At 33.3% G+C, this 19,925-nt stretch overlaps 1 pseudogene across 1 annotated transcript; it reads right to left on the bottom strand.

The window, feature by feature from the left end:
• Positions 1–358: 358 nt before the first annotated feature.
• LOC149565549 (uncharacterized) lies at positions 359–5,035 on the bottom strand (annotated as a pseudogene). Its single transcript, XR_016362051.1, has 5 exons — positions 4,237–5,035; positions 2,807–4,055; positions 2,386–2,670; positions 1,319–2,254; positions 359–979 (listed from the first exon to the last, which is right to left on the bottom strand). The product of XR_016362051.1 is annotated as an uncharacterized LOC149565549 (transcript).
• Positions 5,036–19,925: the final 14,890 nt, after the last annotated feature.

The following is a 19,925-nucleotide window of genomic DNA, read 5'->3' as shown; positions in this document are numbered from 1 at the left end:
CTATATCAAATATATATAAGCCTTGGGACAAGGGTCGAAGCCACAAATGAGTTTGGAAACTAAACCAAGGAAACGGGATGGTGACATATCGTTCTCAACCTGCACTCGCACTAGCCAACTCTCTAATATTCATGAAATATAATTTCAAAATTGATAATTATTTCAATCTAAATTAATATTTCACTAATTCACTACATTTTAATATTAATCTAAATTAATTTCTTACTTTTTCTATATTACTAAATTAATCTTTAACTCCAAATTTGTTTTACACCTCTTTATTTTATTTTAATAACGAAAGATAGAAAAGAAGAGTAAGTTGCTATCAATTTTCAAAATCCATACAAATCAGACAAGATTGATAAGAGTGTTTTTTTAAAATTAAATAAAGAAGATATTCCATACATAAAATATTAGAAATCAAACACTTCGATAAGAACTAAAATGACAAAAGCTTCTAAACACCAGATATTCAAAGTAAATAAATGACACTTCGAATACTAGTTACTTCGTTTTTCTTCCTTCACCGCGTCATATGCTGCTAACCGGTATATAAGCTGTCAAGAATTCTTCGCACTATGATTAAAGCTCTCCCTTTTTCCCCTTCATTCACCCTGGCCCGGAACCCCTTCTCTATCGGAACATTCATCAGCCTAACATCATTTCCAAAATCTGGGGTTTGTAGAACTGTAATCATCAATTTGTTTCCAGGTGGAAAGGAATGGCAATGGTTAAAGGAATGGCGATGGTTAATTGCAGATTGAAATTCTATGTAAGGATTACTACCAGACCTTACAAGCAAAACATATATAGAGATTTCACTCCATGAGCTTTTCATTTCTAGCGAATACTCTCCTTTCTCAAGCTCAATGACTCTTTGGCTGTCGATCACTTCAGAAAACACATTTGCATTTAGCTTGAACAATGCTGCGTCCACTGGCATCCCTGTTAAGACAACATATCCTGATAGCGGCGGACTCTGAAACACATAAAACAGCAACAAATTAGGGTGGGAATTAAATAATTGATACAAACGTAAAACACATAACCTTTAAAACACTACTTAAAATTGTAACATCTTTTTCCCTCTTCAATACAAACGGAAAATCTGAAATATTGTTTTTTAATTTCCATTGTGTAATTATTTTTCATCAACGTTTTGAATCGTCCATCATCATCAGAATGAACATAAAAGAAAGCACAAGAAATAAATTTGTTTTCCGTGAAAAAGGAAACGTCACTGAATTCACTTTTCACAGGATCTAAACTTGTTTTCCACTCAAAATCATTTTTTCGTGTAAAGAAAAAGTGGTATTACCGGTCCACTAATGCAGTTCTGTACCCATTCATATCCATCATTCGGCTCTGCAACTGATGACATTTTTATTTTGAAATACCTTAATTCAAGCTTGAACATTTGAAGACCCGATGGAGAAGATAAGCTTGATATTGTTTTGAGATTGGGACATTCCGACACTTCAAGAGACTGAAGCCCTGTTAGAGAATCTAATCCTGATATTGTTTCCAACTCACGAGATATAGACAATTCAAGAGACTGGAGCCCTGTTAGAGAAGATAATTCTGATATTGTTTTACAGTCACATCCCCATACTCGAAGAGACTGAAGCCCTGTTAGAGAAGATAACCATGATGTTTGCTTCAGTTGGAGACTTTCCAGCACTTTGAGAGACTGAAGCCCCCTTACAGATGATATCAATGATAGTGTATCTAATTTGAAACAATATTCCACTTTGAGAACCTGAAGCCCTGTTAGAGAAGATAGCCCTGATATTGTTTTCAATTTGGGGCATTCCCACATGTAAAGAGTATTCAGTCTCTCTAGCTGCTCTAAGCACATTTCTTTTAGACTCTCCATGTGTCGAAGATTCAATGATTGAAGCCTGGGACAAATCTCTCCACTAATTAGCAACTTTGATATATTATCTAAATTGCCAAAGTCTATGGTTTCAAGTCTATTCATCCGAATCCTTGCAGAAGAACCCAAATTAGCTGAATCTGTAGCTTTGCTCAGATCCAAATTCCCGCTGAAGGAGGCACCCTCCCCAAACCACAATGACAGTGATCTTAGATTGCTAAGTTGTTTAAGTGATTGCACGAAGGATGTTAGATCTGTGCTCTGAAAGGAACAGCCTATGTTTAATTCTTCTAGATGATCGAACATTGCTATTAAATCTGGAAGCTTTTCCAACAACCGAGAGTACTAAATCTTCAGCACTCTCAGCTTGAAACTGGCCTGGCATTCACAATTACTCTCAAAAAATAAATTAGTTCCCAGTAGTAAACAATTTTCGCGAAAGAGGTATTCCAAAATGTATGCTCTGCCATTTAGGGAGAATTGACTTCCAGAAAAGAATAGGGAAATACCTGAGTATTTGTCTGCAACTGTTTGTGAAAACTGTTCCACAAATCTCCCACGCTGTTAACGGACAAGCTGTACAATCTTCGTAGAGGAATCCAGGAAGGAATACTTTCTAATTTGCCACCAAGGTAATTACGATTATCTATGTGAAGCCACAAGAGGTCGGTTTCAGTAGAGTCATTTGAACTACCTATAAAATAAGTAATTATGGCTTGGAGGGACGGATCCTTAAACGAATGGAAACACCTGCCCTTTGTTTCTGCCAGAATTTGTTTAAATCCTTTTGCTTCCTACATATAAGGATCAGGGTTAACGGTGTGTTAGGGGGTGGATTTCTTTTAGTAGGAAGTAAAATACATAAATTGAAATGGTTTTCAGAAGCTTTCTATAGCTTAAATTTCAAAGGAAAAAAGAGAAGCAGCACACCATAGATTTAAGAATGTCTGATTTCCACAACCGAGAAAGGCCCAACTCATCTGCCATTTGTCTCTCCAGATCGTGGAGGTGATCATGCATTTCAAAGCACTGGAAAATACAACCGAACAGGGACACCATAGATCTAAGAAGATTTGCTCTCAACAGCCGAGAAGGGCCCAAGTCAACTACCATTTGTCTTCCCAGATCACACAGATGATCATGCATTTCAAAGCGTGAGCCTTCCATCCCCATAGAACCTTGAACCATAACCAGTTCAAGTAGGCACTTATCTTGCAGGGTTTGAACTGCATGCTCGTCGCTCCAACCAGATGCCTTCCAGATTGTCATAACCTCACTTTTGAAATGAAATTCACCCGGTAGTTTCTTATTGAAGAAACAAGCTATGTCTACAAAAATCTGTTTCTCCTCACTATCCAAACCATCAAAACTAATTTTAAGTCTTTGCATTATATCCTTAGGCTGGATTTTGCTGACTTTCTCCAGTTCTAACTCCCAATAATGTTCCTCCCTTCGATAAACATGGGCACCCAGAACCATGAGGGAGAGAGGTAAACCTCCACAGAAATCTACAAAGTTCTCAACCAGTTTCTCATATTCAATGGGTGGATCCTGTCCACGGAAAGCATGTCCACAAAAGAGGAGTTTAGCATGATCTTTATCCATTTCCTTCATCTTGTAACGGATATCTGCACCCCTTAACACACTCTGGTCACGGGTTGTAATAATTACCAGGCTACCAGAGCTCAGCATATCTTCAAGTAAAAGGGCATCTAACTGGTCTTCATGATCTATATCATCTAGGATTATAAGGAAATGCAAATGCCTTGCCCTTCCCAGATGATACTTCAGCTTTCCTACTCCATCATGCGCACTCCTTATCTTTATATCTTTTATCTCTTGATTATTAGGGAAAAGATCTTCTAAAAGCTGAATTTGCAAACAGTGCAATTCACCTCTGGCATGTGATTCTCTCACATCAGAGAGAAAACATGATGCATGGTAGCCTGAACTCTTCTTGTTAAACAATTCTTTTGCCAGGGTAGACTTACCAATCCCACCTAGACCAAAGATCCCTATTATGATGACCTTGTCCCTCGCTCTCTTTGAACAACACCTTTCAAAATCTTGCACAAGTTCAGAAAGTCCAATAGGATACTTTGCAACATCTAATGCTATACTTCTTTTCTTTTCTTGCACTACTTGTATCACACGAGACACAATTTTTTCACACAAATTGCTGAAATTCAAAACCAGGAATCTCTTCAGAAAGTCATCATACTAGGGTAAAACGAATCTAATGTACTGGACAAAAGAAAAAAACATGAAAGAAACGTGATTGATACAAAACAAATGACAGAGGAAAAACATGAATGAATCAGAATTGATACAAATGAGAAAATAAATGACAGTAATCTTACTCTTGATACTGGGCAAGTTCATAACCAGATATATTTGAAGCAGATTCAAGACAACTTTTCCATTTATGAAGCTTATCAAGATTCCTGCCTTTCCTTTGATAATCAACAAATGCTGCAGCATACTGTGACTTCTCGTTCTCAATGTAACGTAGCTCCCATGGTTGGACATTGTAGAATACAGGAATAAAGACAGCATCAGTTTGTTGTAACATTAGGACAAGCTCGTCTAAACACCATGAGGACTCTGCATATCGTTTTGAAAAAATGGCAATTTGCACACGAGATGAGCATATACCGTTATGAATGGCAGCCGTAATTGGATCTCCCCCTTCTATCTCTTCGCGGTCTAAAAATGCCCGGCACTGTCTAGCCTTAAGAAGCTCGTATAGTTGTTTAGCAAGGGTTTCCTTGACATCAGGGCCTCTATGACTGAGGAATACATCATACAGTTTACCAGATACAATTGATCTTGCCTTAGCAGACGAGGAGGAGGAAGCCATGAATGGAGAAATACAACTGCAGATTTTACTGAACTCTCTAAAGCGGAGTGGGCTGGATTTGATAAAGGGATACAGCAATACCGAATTGTTACCAACTGTAAAACTCGGAGTAGGGTTAATTATGTACACTGCATAATTGAGGAGGAAGAAGAGAGAAAATTGTGGGGTCAATCGCAGAAGAATTCATTATTCGAAAGCGAGGGTTTAGAGAATGTGCATAATGGTAGCATCTTGGCATTTAAAAAAGGGAAGATCTCTCGAATAATTCACGGCTTTCAGAACCAAAAGCAATTATTTTTCAGCTCTTCGCTTTATACAAAACAAGAGGCGCAAGAAGTTGTCTTTATTAGTGTGGTGGATTGTGGGGTAGAAGATGAGTGAAGTTTGTGAAGTTGTACATTTAATGGTAAAATTTATAATTTGTAAATTTTGACATTACACTAAATAAATTAAAATTTTGATAATTTATTGTAGATGAAAAATAGAAATTATGATATTATTTTAAGAAATATTTAAATAAGAAATGTGTCTTTTGATTTAAAATCATATAAATATAAGATCAATAAGAAAAATAATAATAATCATAATAACATACTAATAATTTTGGCTTATAAAAATAATGTAATAGTATTGGTATGATTGATTTACTCATGATTAAATTATAGATCGTCTCATGTGTAAAACATGAAGTCTTGTAATTATTAATTTAATAGTGCAACGATTTAATTTTTTTTTTTAATTAATATAATTAGTATTTGCTAAAACAAATTATAATTAACTATTAGTATATTTAAGCTGAGAGGCTTTCTACAGTGGAAGCATCAATCAATGTAAACTTTTATCAATTTAAAAAAAAATTGACGGTTGTATCAAAGTCACTCCACAATAAAGTTTTGAAACGAATACCACTTCATTAAGCTGAGAGGCTTTCTACAGTGGAAGCATCAATCAATGTAAACTTTTATCAATTTAAAAAAAAATTGACGGTTATATCAAAGTCACTCCACAATAAAGTTTTGAAATGAATACCACTTCATGTTTCCCAACCTCCTGCCACATATTAAATGAAACTTACTAATAATAGAAGAATTTCAGCAAGTGAATCGACCACTTCAACATAATGAAACATTTGTAACTGAATCTTTCTGAAAGCAATATCACTACTTTATTTATCCGCCTATACGAAGGAGAGGAAGCAGGTGAGACAGAGACGGGCACCAAGCTGAGCATTAAAAAGAGTTTCTTGATTCGTCTCATTAATTTCAGTAGCCCAACTTTCCAAAGGCCTCTTCCTCACATTCACAAATTTCTTTCTCCTCTTGATCTGACCCTCAAATCTGCCTCCTCTGTGAACTAGGTAAGCCTGAGATTTGAATCAGGGTTAAACGGTTTCAAAATCTTCAAACTTGAAGAGGCAGATCTGAGAGAGTATGAATGGACTGAGACCATCAACATGGTTTGATCGATCGCCTACAAGAATAGGTGATGAAATGATATTTATATATCTCTTTTCACCCTTGATTTGTAGCCAGAGCTAATCGAGTTTCTTGAGAGCGTCGAGCTTGCACGAAATGCGGGGTACCAGTTTGGAAGGAGCACCCGCCAGATAAGAGTTGCAGCCTTGAGTCGGCAGAGTCAAGGCAAGAAAAATTCGTCGGCATTTTGAATGCCCTGTATATTGTGGTGTATCTTTCATCAGAGTGGGGTTTGAGATTCAACATTGTGATTTGCCCTGGAAGTTGGGGATTTTATGCTAATTTCTCTAAATCATATACTTGTTTTGTGTATCTTTTTGTCCAAGACTTCTTTGCTGTGTCGAGGTTGGATTTTCCTTCAAAGTATACAAATTACATTGGTGGATATGATTTTTTTCTTTGAATTTCTTTGTTTCATTTATGTGTTCTAGATTGCTCAATGGATCCACTCATGAAGCTGATTTTTTCATTCACAGACAAGTTGTCTTCCAAATTAGGTAATTTGAATTTCTTTTTGTCTCTTACGTTTCATAACTAGGAGGCTCTGACTATCATAGCCATAGATCATGTCCATATATAAACTTATAGCTTCCAGTTTGATTTTAAAGAAATTTGTACCATTGGTTGTTATGTGAAGTTTATCAAGAATATGTATTTTTGATAAAATCTTTTAGAATGTAAAACTGTGTGTTTTATTATTCTGTTAGATTAGTTAATTCAAACTTTTGTTGTTCTAAATGGTTTAGGGCTTCAACATTATGCAATTTATATTTTTGTCAAATTACTGCACAAACCTTTCAAATACGCTTGATGTGAACTCTCATTACAGCTTTACAAACCTTTCTATTTTCTCTGGTCATTAATGGAAGTCTTTCCACAGTCTTTTAACTCTGAAGTCATCGATGGAAGTCATTCACATAATATAAACAGCACTGATCTGCAGTATAAATTGTGGAAATCTTAGATAAAATAAAATTCAATATTTAATCCAAAAAGGTTAATGAAAATTAAAATTTCATTGTTTAATCCGAAAGCTTTACACTCCTTTCCAATTTCTTTCATTTTGTTGTCATTCCACATAGTACAATCCAGAAAGCTCTACACGCCTTTGCATTTTTTATCATTTTGAAGTTATTAATGGAAGCTATTTCACATAATTTAATCCGGAAACATAATTCACATGTGAAAATGTTATATCACAAATAAAATCCATTAAGCTGAGAGATATTGAAACAATTAACTTTTTTGAAAAAATTAGATAGCCATTTACTTGTCTTATAATGAGAAGTAAAGATAGAATTAAAAGAGTCACTATAATAAAGAGTTTGTGGCCATATGTTACATGTTTCGATTTCTTTCCTCAGAATCAATTTGTGAATACATTAGCAACCGGGCAAGTGCTTTTTGATCCATCGAGCAGGTGCTTTTCTGATCTATCCCTATAGAGCAACATGAAAACATGTCTTTTCAAGATCGTTGCAGGAGATCAAAGTCACTTTTAAAGGTGACAAGCAGCAGTTTTCTACAGAGGAGATCTCTTCGAGAGCGTTCATCAATATGGAAATTATTGAGACTTGTTTGGGGCCGACCACAATGCATGAGTAATAATTTTGGGGTTGAATGTGATGATACGTTGCTCTCCTACATATAATGATCCATCTTTATTAGTTTAAATTTAGTAAACATTAAACATTTAATAAAGATTTTATTTTTATAAAATGAAGAATAAACTATTTCTATGTTCCCAAAATGCATTTTCTTTTAGAAGTTTCTATTTTTTATAGATTTTTAATGAGAAATATTTATGTGAACTATATTAAAAAGTTGAAATATTCTAAAGACATAAAGTAAATATATAGAAACTTCCTACTTTTCTAATTGAAATAAAAAGTTGAAATATTCTAAAGACATAAAGTAAATATATAGAAACTTCCTATTTTTCTAATTGAAATTAAAGATGTTAAGAAATAGTGAGAAACTTTTATAAATATTAAAAAAGTGTCATTTCATATGTATAGTTCAAAAGTCTATAGAATATTTTTAAAAGTATATAGAAAACTAAGATGTTTCTATATTTTTCAATTGTTTAGTTACAGATACTTAAATAAAGTAAGATTATGAGGATTTTTTCATATTTACACTCATAATAAATTCTTAGTTTTAAAGTTTTATTTTAATAAAAATTATATATTTTTTCTATTATTAATAATATTTTATAATTTTCTATCAAAGTAAATCAATATGATTAGAACATAAATGGCAATATATATATATATATATATATATATATATATATATATATATATATATATATATATATATATATATATATATCATAGATTTTAGAGAGGAATAATTCATTAGTAATAATTAGCATGTCATGATATTAGTATGGTGAAATATTTTGATTATTAATTTTTTTTTATTGAGACAATGATTTGAAATGACAATGAGCGTGAGGATATGAACTACAAAACTAATTTGTAAGAATTAACACCCTAAATTATATAATTATATAGATACTTAATATTGGCTTCTCATAATTGTCACAATTACCTATTCTTAAAACAAGTTATTCAAAACATGGGATACGTGCATGCCTTTCAAAGATTATATATTCTTAATATGATGGAATAACTAACACGGCACTAACAACTACTTTTTTACTAGCCATTTAAGAATATCAAAATAAATATGCATCTTAAACCCAAATGCTAAAACTTAACCCTTACCCTAATCCTAAATAATGAATGTACATCCTAAATGATAAACTATAAATCCTACTTGAAGCCATAATCCTAAATGGTAAGCCCTAATAGAAAATTATGTAACATAACATAAATAATAAAACCTAACCTTAATAGTAATAATAAATGTTAAACCTTAACTTCAAACATAAAATTTAAATGATAAACCTAAATGTTGAACCCTAATCCTAACACTTACCTTTATATAAATTCTAATATAAATCATATCCATAACCATATTACTGAGAGAGAGAGAGAGAGAGAGAGAGAGAGAGAGATGCATACATGCAAATATGTGATATGTAAAATATACATATGTATAGTGTATATTTAGTTGCATACTATGCCTTCACATACATTTAATTTAATTTAATTTTAACCTTTAACCAAATTGTAATATAACATTAAAGCCAACTTTAAATCAAATTAAATTTACTCTAATCCTAACATTGCGTCAATAATTTCTAACCCTAAGTCTCCTGAAAACATCAAGCCAAATTGAGCCCTCATGTTAAACTAATTCTATACTTAACCATCTTACCATTTATCACAAATCCAATAAATTATGATTCCTAAAAATACACCTTCCTAACCCCAATCCTTCTAAATTTAAATTAACACTACATACCAAGTTGAACTCTACCCTAAGTGGCATATGTTAGTGTACATAATTTTATCTAAAAATACATATATGTGTGTGTATGTGTTTGTGAGTGTGCATGTGTAAGAGAGAGAAAGGGAGGAGGCGGGGGGGGGGGATATGTTGAGAGTAGTGAGGGGAGAGAGTCCATAAGTCGTTAATAAGGAGTAGATAGATATGAGATGGAAAGGGAGATGGAGAGGGAGAGTGGGGGAGGTAAATAAGGGGAAAGATATAATAAGAGGAGAGAGTTGGGAGAAACATATAGGAGGAAGGGAAAAATATTAGGTAGACAAAGAGAAGGGGGAGATGAGAGATGAAAGAGATGAGGAAGATAGAGAAGGAGGAGAGTTAGAGATATGAGATAGTGTTCAATAAGAAGGATAGTTAGGGCTCATAATAGAAAAAGAGGGTGATGGAAGGGGGAAAGAGGGACAAAAACATAGAGTAATGTCATAGGGACATGTGAGAAAGAGATTATAATAGGATGAGAAGGGTGTGAGAGATATGAAGAAGACATAGTGGGTAAAGAGGAAGGATGATATGGTGAGAGTGAGGAGAGTAGAAGATTAGGATTGTGTGTGTGTGTGTGTGTGTGTGACAGAGAGAGAGAGCACTTCTTAGAGTGGTGTTTCTATTCTACCAAAGTAACAATTTGTCAATGCTCAATACAATCACTCAACTTTTAGTACATAGGAGAGAGTGGGAGAAGGGGGGAGGCTGACCAACATGTGGTAGAAATAAATTGCAAAAAGGATCCAAGATATGGTGAGAGTTCACAATAACTCTTATGCTAGGTTAATAAGAGGTAAAAGAAGAGATAGAGCTAGAAAGAAAGAAGATACCTAGAACTTAGAATAGAGAGAGATGGTGATGGAGGATAAAATAGGGGAGGGTAATTACAAGGCAATATGTGTGAGAGATGGTATGGGAGAGAATAATTTGTGTGTGTGTGTGTGTGTGTGTGTGTGTGTGTGTGTGTGTGTGTGTGTGTGTGCGTGAGGGAGAGAGGGGGGGTTAGTGTGAGAGAGGGTAATTATGCAATTATACTTTCTCTCTTAACTTCTCATCCTCTTTTGCAACCTCATGGGAAGGGATAAGGGGAAGAGGGCATACAAAAGAGAGGCAGGCGGTAGAGACATGACATAGAGCTCGAGAAAGAGGATAGTTAGGGTTTAGGATAGACATAGAGAGAGAGAGAGAGAGAGATACATATATAGTCAATATACACACATGCACACATATACATAGAAAGAGAAATGGTATATACATAGACACACATACACACATATATAATCAAGATATATATACACTAACGAAAAATGAAAATCTAATTTCTACCCTAAATTTAATTTTAATTACATGAATCAAAAACATTGAATGGAGAGAGAGAGAGAGAGAGAGAGAGGGTCTTTTCAGTCAGTGTGAATGCATCACTTGAACTTAGGGGTAGATATAGAGGGTAAATAGGGGTAAGAGATTGTGAGAGGAGGGAGAGGGGACTTAAAGAGATAAAGGAGGCAAGGAGGCAGAGAGATGATGTAGAGACAAATGATAATAAAGGATAGGATATGGTAAGTAGCGGTGGAAATAGAACAAAGGGAGAAATGTAGGAAGGTATGAGGTAGAAAGAGACAATGTCGAAGGGGAGAGTGATTAGGTAGAGAGAAAGAGAATAATTAGGGCATTGAATAGATGGAGATGGTGATGGGGTGAGGAATTCGGGAGAGAGAGATGTGATAATTAGCAGATGGATGACAATTATGGTCCAAAAGAGACAAAGACATGATGAGAAGAGAGAGAGAGAGAGAGAGAGAGAGAGAGAGAAGAGTGCCTAGAGGTTGAGAGACATGGGGCTAGGGCTATATGGTAATCAAGAGGAATAGATGGTGAGAGGGGGAGGGATATAAGAGAAAGAGGGAATGGTAGAGGGAATAGGGAAGAGATGGGGTAAATATAATAATTAGGGAATATGATAGATGGACATGGTAACGAAGGAAGGAAGAGAGGATAATAGTGATAAGTGGGTGGATGGGGGTGGGGGGGTTAAATAGGAGAAGATATGTTGATAGGAGGGTGGGCAAAGAGGGAAAGAAAGTAATTATGGGGGGAGATATATGTATTATATGTTTGGGAAAGAGAGATGTGTGAGAGAGAGTAAGGGACATGACATAAAGATGTATAAGGTATTTAGGAGGAAGCAATTACTAGAGGGGTAGGGAGATGGAAGAAAGATAGAAGGGGGAGTGGGGAGAGATAGAGGTAAATATAGTAAGAGGATAATTTAGGCCCGAGAGAGAGAGAGGGGGGGGGGGGGGGTAAGGCGTGGGGTAGGCATAGTTTGAAGGATGAGAGATAAAGAAACATGAGAGAGTTTTTGAGAATTTAATTTAATGAATAATACATAAACCATGTATTATAAAAGTTGAAGCCTTAGTAACTCTCTAACTTTTGATTTCCTTAAAGAAGTCCCACTATGACCTTTTCTCTATTACAAATAATAATCTACCTTTACGGATAAAACTTAAGCTAACACTAATTCGAATGAAAACTCTAATTTCAATCCAAAGTTTAATTCTAATTAGTTCAATAAAAAATAAAATTGATTGTATTAATTATTATATAGGTGGTGATTTATTTATTTTTTCAAAGGGAATCTATTTCATTAAGCATATTTTTGAAGTGAGCATATAAAATCTATAATGTACCATAAAATATTGTATATATAATAATTATTATTTATTCTTGTAAATTACTAAATCATAATAATATTAAATATTTAATAATTAAAAAAATTCATAATATATTAACTATAACAAATTTTAATTTTAAAATAATGTCTTTCATTTTGCATCGCGAGTGCTACTAGCTTATATATTATATATATATATAAAATAAGCCGAGAGATATCCTTCTCGAGGCACCTATTTTCATAATTTCACTCAGTGCAATAGGCGCCTCAGAAAGATATCTCTCGGCTTATTTTATATATATATATATATATATATATATATATATATATATATATATATATATATATATATATATATATATATATATATATATATAAGCTAGTTATTATTTTATTACTATCAATGTAAGATTGGAAAATAGTAGCTAGTAAAATATAGTGTAAACTTTAAAAAATAACATTTTACAAATTACAAAAATAAACATCAATGTAAAACTAATAATAAATATGTTTAAAATAAGAAATATAAAACATTTAATTCTATATTTGAACTTGGTAAGAAAAATAAATAGTGATAATTAATATTGATTAGACATTCATTTTTTAGGTGGAAGATAAAAATGATTGTTTTTTTCAAAAGTTATTCCACTTGTCACAAATGTGGAAAAGATAAAGTTGTAATTAATGCATTTATTAATACATCATAGAGTTGTTAGAAAATATTTGTATTTTTATTAAAGAAAATTGAATTTTCTCATTACCAAAAATAGAATGGTCTAAAAAATGTGATTTATAAAACAATAAAAAAATTAGAAAAAAAATATAAACATTTGAAATTTCTTTTAATCTTTTAAATCCTATGAATTGATTGGTCAATTAAATTGAAAAATTGAATTGAATGAAAACAATAATATCTTGCCAAAGGCAGGACCTAATAATAACAAGGGCCGCTTTCGCCATAGTTCCTACCATTGGTGGTTATTTGGACATGGTGGATTTTATCAAGTTTTTGTATTTATTGGCAATATTGTATAGTGGCAATTTTTTATTTTTTTATTGTAATCAATTTTTCGATACTATGCTTTCAAATGGCAGAGTGTGTAAACTAAGTGGCCAACCGAGAAAGAAAGTTCCATTTGATATTAAATGTGGTCTTCTTAGAATTTAGTATCCAATTTAAAATAAGGAAAAATAAATAACAAGCCCTTAAAACAATTTAACAATGCCAGGATGTCAAATTAATAAAAATCAGATTTACACATGACTTACTAATTGTTTAAAAATAGACAACTTGAATAGGTGATTTCAAACTATGCTTTTTTCACTTGGTAGAGTGCATAAACTATCATATTTAAAAAAATATTAATAATTATATATTATTTTAAGAAATATATAAATAACAATAGAAATAATATTATATGAATGAACTACTCATTTTTATCAATTGAACTATAAGCTAAGTATTTAATTTTAAAAATAAATTGTTGATTACTTAGTTCAAACTACCAAAATATCTAGTAAGTTATATTTAGCTCTATATTTGAAGTTGGTAAGAAAAAAAAATTGTGATAATTAATATTGATTACATTCATTTTTGTTGAAAATGGTATGAGGTGGAAGATAAAAATATAATTTTTGTGGAGATCTAATGAACTTGTCACAAGTGTGGAAAAGATAAAGTTGTAATTAATGCATTCATTAATACATAATTAATCCATGATAGAGTAGTTAAAAAATATTTGTATTTTTTGTTGGAGAGCTCATTGCCAATGGTCTAATAGAGTGAATGAAAAATGTGATTAATAAAATAATGAAAAATTAGAAAAAGATGTAAACATTTGAAATTTGTTCATCTTTTAAATCCTAAGAATTGATTGGTCAATTTAATTGAAAATTTGAATTGAGACATTTGGATGGTGAAAGGAAAAGAATACCTGGGAGTATAGCATAGTGGCAGGAGAAGTTGCCCACAATGTTTGCAGGAACTCATCTCTTCTGATGATGAAAAGTAGCTGTGAATGTGAGCAGATGAGTAATGATGCCTCGGAGGAAAGGAACATTGGATTCGAGTAAAAGTATAAATATATTCTCTTGTTGAGGCCTTCCTTCATTTTTTTCTACATGTTTGTACTTACCTCTTTTTGGGGGAGGGTTTTTCCCATGAGGTTTTCCCTCTTTTCCTATTTTTAGAGGTTGTATTTCTTTTCATTATCCATGGGTACCTAACATGGCCTTGTTGTCGAGACCCATTCTACATTTTCATCTTAGTTTTGTGAGCTTAAGGCATTCCCCTAAGTTGCACTTTAGGGGGGGTGTTAAAGTAAATAATTAATTATTTATTTATTATTTATTCTATTACTTAAGCTTACTTAGGTTAATGCATTTATTTAATATTTTGTAGTTATTAGTTGTAGTGATGAGTTGTTGAAAACACGGGAGTTTGTTCCTTTCTAGCATGTTCCACTTTTTTGTGGAAGAGTGCTTAGTTGTCAACCTTATCTTCTACCTCCTTCCAGCTTGTTCTACAAGCTTCCTTGAGGCCTTTATAAGTGGTATCTCTCTCATTGTAAATCCATCTGTTCACATAGCAATTTCATTTTTTCTATTGTGAAATATTTTCTCTTGCTTTTTTTTCTTCAAGCTCTTGCTCCTTAGGTTTCTCTTCGGCAAGCTATTTATATTGTAGGTGATCTTGGTGACTGTAGAGTTGGATTTCATCAACTCCTACAATACAAGGTTCATAGTTGAAAAAGATGTTTTCTAAGATGTGGACAACCCTAATTTGGTAAAGGGTAGCCATATTAGTTTAGTTAAGTCAGCTAAGCTTAACCAACTCTTAGGCCACAGGTTATTATATCCTAGTTTTACTAAGTTGGTTGCTATATTTTGGGTCTTATATCATCTTTTAATAAACATTTATGTCATTGTGTTGAGCTAATTACTAGGAGGATGCCTTTTTGAAGTGCTTGGTGACTGCTTGTTCCTTTTCTGCTAAAATCTTGCATATTGAATACACACTTACACTTTTCTATGGCAATGACTGTCAAATTACTGTGTAAAATATTTCACATATATCTACCAATGTTATTGCCAAATAGTTGATAGGAAAGTTTAGCTAGAATACTCTGGTTATAATGCATCGCTATTTAATTCAAAACTAGATAAATGTATGCCTTGGAGTCTTCTTCATCGACAGTTGTTTTTCAAATTGCCATTGGTAAGCTAACAAATATGATACCAGGTTACCTAAGGTATATGCTCAATGGCCTAACACAAAACCAAGAGATCTGATACATATTTTAGTGGGAAATATTTGACCTTTTCTGTCATGTAACCATTTAAAATTGTGGCAAGCTAGATTATATATGTCATGTTCCCATTGCAAAATTGTCATGGGGGGAAACTTACATTCTTATAATACTGTGAAAGTACACTGAAAAAATGTAAATAGATCAAGCCTATCAAAGATAACTTCAATCTAAGTGCAGATGTCTTGTAGTTGCAATTATATTCCAAGACTCACTCACCTAGATTGCAAAGTAGATAACATGACAAGTGTTTACTGGAATCTCACATCACAAAAGTCTTAATGCTCTCAAGGTTTTTGTTGGACAGTTCGATAAATTTGATTAGATTAGTATGGCATGTAGTTCTTAAATATTGCTAAATGCTCCAGACGGTCAAATGATTTCATAATTTCCATGGTAGTTTTTGCATAGTTGTAAACAAGAAAAGCCAAAAAGTCATTTTCTATGAGTTAGTTTATTTACTTTAATATCTTTCATGCATAATTTAAGAACGGTAGTTGTTGGGGTTGTTGCATGCTTACACATAAATCTCTCATGTATTCCAACAAATAGCTCTCATGTATTCCAACTAATAGTGCATAACCTCTAATCTTACAAAATAGGCTCCAGAAGATTGAACATACCTTGGAATAAACAACATGGAAGCAGTTCAGACCAGCCATACAAATTTTTAAAAGCTTCTCCTCCTACTACTTAGCATTTAACATATCAAGGAGTAGAACTTGTGGCCTCCAGTTTATATAATATGTGTATCACAAGCAACTGCCACCGAATATTCCATCAAACCCTAGCTGTGAAGAAAAAGGGGAAATTCTCAGAGGAAAAAAAGATGTGTCATGCAACTACTATGCCAATGCAAGGAAGCACAAGAAATTATTAAAAAGGCTTATAAAAAACCATTGTAAACTAAAATGTGAATGATTTGAAATTGTCCAAGAAATTAAGAATGCAATGGTGACTTTCAGATACGTGCACATCTACAAATTGATGGCAAATGTACAAAATAGTAGCAATTGAAAGTCTCATTTGACACAGGACATGATGGTTTCAATTTCATGATGTTGGAGTGGGAATGGTGGATAAGTGGCCTATTCTTTTTCTCTTTTGGAAAATCCTCCATACATACTATATAAATATAAATTTACTTTTACACAACGGGATAAATGAAGAGAATTATAAATATCCATGAAACCCACACGGATATAAGTGTGATGTCATTGCCATTAATTTTGATAGCAACTTGTTCCTAATAACGATGCCCAACTGCAGGTTGAATAATAGCATTATTTCCTGCCAGAGGCCAAGATAACTCATTCATTGAAAAAAGCATAAGAACACTCAATGCCAAACTTGTCTAAATCTAAGAGAAAGAGGAAAGACATGCCTTGTTTCATATTTACTGAGACGACCCATATATAGTTCTCTGTAGAATGAATGAGTATGATAGCGAACAACAACAATCAAATACGAGTTGAGGAATGCATATGGAAAAAGACAGATGTGCTTGGGAGCACATTAAATCGAACACACACCCATAGTGATGACTTGCAACATTTACACTAACGCATTCTCTGGTCTGCAAACATGTCACTCCTCTCACCGCTCACTCCCTTCCATCTGCAAACCCTGGTCAAAGCACCTTTACATTTCTCTTCACACATGAAATATAACCTTTTTTATTTTAATCTAATGAAGCCTATGTTGGTCAAAATTTTGACCAACACGGGCATGGATTTTTTCAAAAATATGTTTTTCCTTGCATATTCTAACCTATTTGACCCCATTTTAATATATGGTTGAAAATTTGGGTCTAAAAATGGGGTCAAATGTACTAGTTCTCCATTCTTTGATTTCCAACAATGATAGGCCCATCCTTCTAAGTCTTAATAAATTTTTGAGTTATAGCAACGTTATTCCCTCTAAACTTTTCCATAAAACCAATGAAATTCCCATGCTTTATAATTTCCCACACCTCCTCTTTCTACATCCATTTCCCTCCCATATTCTTCTCACCAATGCTACTACATTGATATCTCAAAAAGACCTTATGCAAAAGAACACCCAAGTCGATATGATAGTCGATAGTCACAATGGTAACTTAAACCCAGAATCTGTGTGGCATAAAGCACTCCATTCTAGACATCATAACCTGCCACTCCATTCTAGAAATCATAACCCGCCACTTTCCAAAAGTGTCCAAAGCATAAATGCTAATTACTAACATGATCATCATTATTATAACATCTTTTCCTACTACCCATTTTATCATAATCAATAAATAGGTGACCTTCAATAGGTAAAAGATCGTTATTATTCCATATGATCTTTTGTTCACTCAAACAAGCCACACTAGCTGCCTAGTCAGCAGCTTGATTTGCTTCCCTAAAGTTATGGGAAACAATACATATTTCAAAAGAATTAATAATATTAATGGCCTAAAAGATAATATTACTAATAGTCCATGAAGGTTTAGTGATTTTATTAAGGCAATTTATGATATTGAGAGAATCTCCTTCCACCCAAACCTTCCTCAAATTTAAACTCTTTGCAAAAATGAGACCATGTAGGGCAGCGCTAGCTTCAGCAACATGATTGGTTTGGTTGCCAATAAGAATAGCCATACACACCACTTTCTCTCCATAAGCATCCCTAATAACAACACCACAACTAGCAATTCTTCTATTTCCTTTGGAAGCCCCGTCAAAGTTTATCTTATACCAATCCACTGGTGGGAAATCCCATCTCACATTATCCCTTGGATTAGGACCCTTCTGGTTTGTGCTCAAGCCACCAATGTTCCAATTTTGAATCACCTCCTCTTCCCAATCATTATGATGTTGTTGTCTTGATCTATTGGTTTTGATATTCTTTGTCATTAGAGCCTTAATTTTATAGAACACTTTATCGGAATTAGATTCAACACGTCTAAACACCCTACCATTGTGTTCCTTCCATATACCCCAACAGAGGTACAGAAGAATAAAATCCCACAATCTTAAAATCAAAGATTTTATATGTGATTGTTTTTATATTTTGATATGTGATTTAAATCAACAAGTTAGTTAATGTTATTGAGATTAACTCGCAATTGATTCATTCCCTACCCCCAGTGCCTCGAGTGTTTGGTGTTGCTACTTTTAAAAATCTCCACCTTTCTTAGAAGTTTTTTATCACCATTTGACTATGAGTGCCTCTTAACATTTTTTTCTTTTTTAATATTTGAATAAATGGAGGAGAGTCTTCGACCGTTTAGCCTCTATCATATTAATCTCATTATTATTTGTATTACCTCTATTCATTAACCTTGTTATTGGATTCATTTTCCTCTCATGTATCAATATGTTTATTGGAGCCTTCATTAATTTTCTTATACATTTTAGCTCTATCATTAATGGTAGCCAAATCCAATTGCCATGCATTATGCCTCTTTTAGGCATGGTATCATTAAGGGTTTCATGTTGAGAGAACTTTTTGGGCCTATCTTTCTCACCAAAATTGGCATGTCTAATTTCTAGTTCATCCTCAAAGAGAGGATTAGTCAAAGAAACACTAACAATGCTCATCATAACATTTGGGGATTTACATTTTCAATATTCACATTGTTTCCATTTATAAAATTGACATCTATATTAGCCAATTGAGGGCCATGAGAACCCTTTTCCCCTATAAAATTTTCACCTTCTTGTTATTCAAGTTAGAGATAACCTTAAATGCTTCATTATTATTATTTTTGACGAGTAATCCATTTTGTTATGCCCATTTTTCTTATAGTGGAAATAAGCATTTAGGTTACCCAATAATGAAATTGTTGACCTTATGGTCAAATCATTTGTCTATTAGTGACTTAACACTTAGTTAGTTGGTTTCATTGCTACCAAGTCCTACAATGTCTACCGAGCTTTAAAGGCAATGTACAGTATTACCTGAGCATAGCAGAATCTACCAAGCTTTCAAGTATAAGTGATGAAGATCTTAGTGTTAACCAAGCTTTGTAGTGTTAAAAAAGTATATCAGTCTCTACCAAGCTCACAATGTTAATGAAGTGAATTCAGCATTCATCAAACCATGTAGTGTCAACCAAGTAATTAAGCATCTAATGGGTTTCTCATTATTCACCGAGTTATACAGTGTTGGCTAAGTTCCTACTACTCAAAGTGATTAGTATGGACCATGCTTCAACTTCAACTGAGTGCTTGATTTTATTGAGTGTTATAACATCACCGAGTTGTCTTGAAAACCTGAGTTACAATAGTGGTCGACCTAGTGAATTATGATGAATTTGGTATTGTAGTCAACTCTAGAAAGTAATTTATTGGATTGGTATATA

This window comes from Cupressus sempervirens, chromosome 3 (genome assembly GCF_028749045.1).
Source record: "Cupressus sempervirens isolate cs-2001-9-10 chromosome 3, ASM2874904v1, whole genome shotgun sequence".
NCBI classification, from domain to species: domain Eukaryota; kingdom Viridiplantae; phylum Streptophyta; class Pinopsida; order Cupressales; family Cupressaceae; genus Cupressus; species Cupressus sempervirens.
The sequence above is the reverse complement of the archived record's forward strand: the minus strand, read 5'-3'. Positions and strand labels throughout refer to the sequence as shown.